The sequence below is a fragment of the Adiantum capillus-veneris genome, chromosome 26, assembly GCF_014529385.1.
Source record: "Adiantum capillus-veneris isolate H3 chromosome 26, ASM1452938v2, whole genome shotgun sequence".
NCBI lineage: Eukaryota > Viridiplantae > Streptophyta > Polypodiopsida > Polypodiales > Pteridaceae > Adiantum > Adiantum capillus-veneris.
This window is the reverse complement of record NC_140956.1, coordinates 51,651,691-51,655,954: the sequence shown is the minus strand read 5'-3', so window position 1 is coordinate 51,655,954 and position 4,264 is coordinate 51,651,691. Positions and strand designations below refer to the sequence as shown.

Sequence of the window (4,264 nt, the reverse complement as noted above, 5' to 3'; positions counted from 1 at the left end):
CCCTAACTCACAACCGCACTTAATGAAGGGCCTGTGAACATTCCATACCTGCATTGTGTAGTTAGTGTCCCTTCGTGAGGTAGAGATGATGCCCTTCACGCCTCTAGTGCATCCGAAAGAGGTGCTGCACCTTCTGCTTTTGAAGAAAGACATAGAAAAAGGGGTGGTTGCAACCATGTTCTCCAAGACATTTGAGGGGTTGATACAGCAAAAGGATTTTCAGCTATGGATTGCTCTTCCTCATCCAGATCCGCTGGTAGAAGAAGGCTCTCTATGGCCACAGGTGCAGTCTCCACTACCTCTGTAAAGCCGTTGAACAGGTGCTTCTTGCGTTGCCTGACAAGTGGGTCATTTCTTAACTTCTGCCCAAGCCCCTCCATGAACCTGCGCATGAGGTTGGGACTTGATTCCAGCCAGTCTTTCTCTTCTTTGGTGTCGCTTTCTGTGATGGCGGAGAGATTTCTCTGAAAATTCTTGAGCCTTGTAATGGCCGCCGGAGGGTCTGCTATGGCCATGGTGTAAAGTTTGAACCAAGAGGCTAAATCTAGGGCATGGAGGACTAGTAGGTTATCCTCTCCCAAGGCTTTTCAATCCGCCTCCACAACGGTGTGGTGGAAGGTGGGATCTGAGATGCAGAGGAGGAGTCCTTGTACCATAGGTGATACGGCTGGGGAGAAGAAGTCGTAACCTTTTCCCACTAGGGCTAGGTCCCAACCACTTGGGTGCTAGAGTAAAGAAAGGGGGCACGAGTCAGTACTTTTCATAAAAAAATATAAAATCAAATATGGAGGGCGTTGGGGTTCCTTTAAAGGCCCTTTGTTTACAGGCCAGAAGTTGGTATATTAAATCCAACCTTTCAGAAGGTATTAACATCCAACTCTGGCCACCACCGAGAGAGTAGATGGTAAGATTTTTGCCCAAATGACTTTCCACCCTTCCTTAAAAAATTTAATTAGATCTTACAGGAAACTCATGAATTCTAAACACCCTCATCCAAGAGCCTTCATAAATAATATTAATGCCAAAAAATCAATTTTTACAACAGGTTTGAGAGAGAGTAAAAAAATTGGTTGTAGCTTTGGAAGAAAGGATTTCAATTGTTAGCACATTAAGCAAAAGAGATCTCTGTTACCTGTCACCATCACCATTAAAAAAACACAAGATTAGTCCATGGTGGAAGACAGGTGTCATAGAGAAATCTTGGACCTGTGAGGGTGACTCCATGGGGAGTGAGTGAGTAGAACTAGTCGCTTGTAGTGTCAGCCCCCGGGTTGTGTGTGTGGAAAAACATATTCAGACCATTTCCCTTTTTATAGCTAGGCTCATGTCTTTTGGGCTCCCTTCCTTTTTGGGTTATTTTATTGTGACAAGAGTGGGGAGTGGTGTAGCCATCAAGATACCAGAAGTGCACGGGTATTCTTGGATGGTTTTCTCATTTTAATTTTTGGGAGGCCCTTAGTGTGTATAGCCTCTTTTCATTTATTGGAGCCTAGATATATTTTCTATGGGGTGTAAAGATATAGTGACCCTCCTCCACCCACACTAGGATTGAGTGGTTATGGTTTCCCTTATTGGGGGCACTAGGCCCCCAAAGGGGTGCCTAGATATATTTTCTATGGGGTGTAAAGATATAGTGACCCTCCTCCACCCACACTAGGATTGAGTGGTTATGGTTTCCCTTATTGGGGAAACTAGGCCCCCAAAGGGGTCCTAGTGCCCTCCAATTTTTACCGGCTCGAGTACTTGTGTAGATTTGCACATAAAGGGGTTTTCTGACATTTTTTACAGAGAGTCCCTCACAAGTCTCCAAAGCTTAGCTCTTTCAAACCCGTTAAGACAAAAGGCATTAATGAGTAGATTTATATCTGTCGCTGCATCTGTGGGTAGGGTGTTACAAAAAAGTATGGGTTTCAATTGTGAGATGATGACCTTATGTGCCCATTTGGATGGTTGGTTGCTTGACCACATTTTTCCCATCAAACTACAACAAACCACGTATCAGTATAATTGCTAGGAGACGGCAAGGAATAGTCAGAAAAAGTATATGAAAAGCCATATTTCATACTTACTCAAGGAATGCATTGACACTTGCATTGCTCCAACCAAATTTTGCTTGCAAGTTGAGGACTTTCAACGATGCCCAGAGCACCAAGTATTGTGCACCTCGTAACGATGTGTTCGGGCACTCCCCAATCTATCCTCCATTGTCGTTGCCCGTTGAGTGCAAGGCTAACAATCCTCCTCGCACACGTCGTGCTCATGAGCTAGTAGCTCATCACACATGTTGAACATGTGCTCATCCTCTACCTCAAAGTGCAAATGAGACGCCATAGGAGATGTGAAAGTAGAGCCAATGGGAGAATCACCATGCGGTGCACCCAAATCATCCAGTAGCTCTTGTCTTTGTTGTTCGGCCTTGCACGCCGGTGCACCACCATCGAACACAGACTAATGGGGCACCTCCTCAAGTGAAGGGTGAGTGGCACTCTCATCTCTTCAAGCGCTTTTTCGAGGATGCCAAAGCCCTTCATTCTCCACATGCTTCAATGCAATGCTCTTTTTCACTTTGCGTAAGGACAAGGGAGTTTTTCCTTGAGCCATCGATCATGCTCATGGCCTCGAGGGGGGCCAAGATCATGCTAGTCGATGTCCTACACACACAATATAGTTTTAATTTAGTCACGTGCCTTAAAAAAAAAAATTTAATTAGAGAAAGTTCTAAATTCTAACAAAAAAATACATGAAGTTAAATTCAAAGATAATAAACAACAATGAGTGCTAAAATTAAATTTAAATCATCTAGAAGTACTACAAAATAAAATACTCATAAAAAATTAAAAATCTTCATTAAATGCAAAAGGCTAAGAAATGAAATAATTGATATCTAAGGGTAGAGGGGGTGGTTTGCACCCCCCCCCCCCCCCCCCCCCCTTGCAACCTTGGATATGTTTGTATCCATTTGAAATGACTTATCCCAGTAATACTCGCGATAATAGGCACAGTATAGCAGGGTAATGTCTGGCGCCTAAAATAGAGAAGGAGGGCAGAGTATGCCACGTTTTGGGTGCATACCTTGGCCTCCTTCCTCTCCACCATTTCTACATCTCAAGCTCACCCCCCTCCCCTCCACTCCTCCCCCCCTCTCCACCTCCCACACCATCACTCCCCCTCTGCGTACTTCCTCTCTCCGTGCTACATCTCTCCCTACTCCATCTCAAACACAACAACAACACATAGACACACACACAAACACACATGCACGTTGGGGGTCCAGAAGGAGCTCGTCAAAGGGGGTTTTCCGCACTTGTCATTCGAAGCTCAACCTAACCGGCAATCATGCTACAACCAAACGTATTCCCAAAATATTTCTCTCCCCCCTCTTTCCCTATTGTTTTCTACTTCACCAACACACGCATAATAACATGCACACACACACACACATGCGCATAAACTCTAAAAATTGACAAAAGAAGCTAGAGATATCATGACATACCTTGTTCATTTGGAAAATGATTGCGTTGTTGAAATGTCTCTTCGTGCGTGGTAGGTAATATATGATTGTTTGCAAATGTTAGATTTGTAAGGGTATCTTGGTGTTACATTTGTTATATTTGAGAGAGAGAAATAGAGAAAGAGGGAGAGAGATAGAGCAGGCGGGGAGGGAGAGAGAGAGAGAGAGAGAGAGAGAGAGAGAGGAGGGGGAGGGAGGAGAGATAGAGATACAGGAAAAGAGAGATAGAGAAAGAGAGAGATAGAGGAAGAGGGAGAGAGAGATAAAGAGAGAGAGAAAGAGGGAGAAAATAGAGAGAGAGGTAGAGGGAGAGATATAGTGAGAGGGAGAGGGAGAGAAAGAGAGAGAGAGAGAGAGAGAGAGAGAGAGAGAGAGAGAGAGAGAGAGAGAAATAGAGGGATAGAGGGAAGAGGGAGGGATAGAGAAAAGAGGGAGGGAAAGAGAGATAGAGAAAGAGAGGTAGAGGGATAGAGGAAAGAGGGAGAGATAGAGAAAGAGAGGCAGAGGGAGAGAGAGAGAGAGATAGAGAAAGAGGGAGGGATAGAGAGGGAGAGATACAAAGAGAGAGAGAGAGGGAGAGGGGGAGAGAGAGGGAGATATAGAAAAATAGAGATAGAGGGAGAGAGAGATAGAGAAAGAGAGGGAGAGGGAGAGATAGGGATAGTGAGGGAGAGGAGAGAGAGAGAGAGAGAGAGAGCGAGAGAGAGAGGGATAAATGAAAGAGGGAAGGATAGAGAGAGAGAGAGAGAGAGA

General features: G+C 44.7%; 1 pseudogene; it reads right to left on the bottom strand.

Annotated features, from left to right (window-relative positions):
* Window positions 1-223: 223 nt before the first annotated feature.
* Window positions 224-873, bottom strand: LOC147423450 (uncharacterized; annotated as a pseudogene).
* Between the last annotated feature and the right edge of the window lie 3,391 nt (window positions 874-4,264).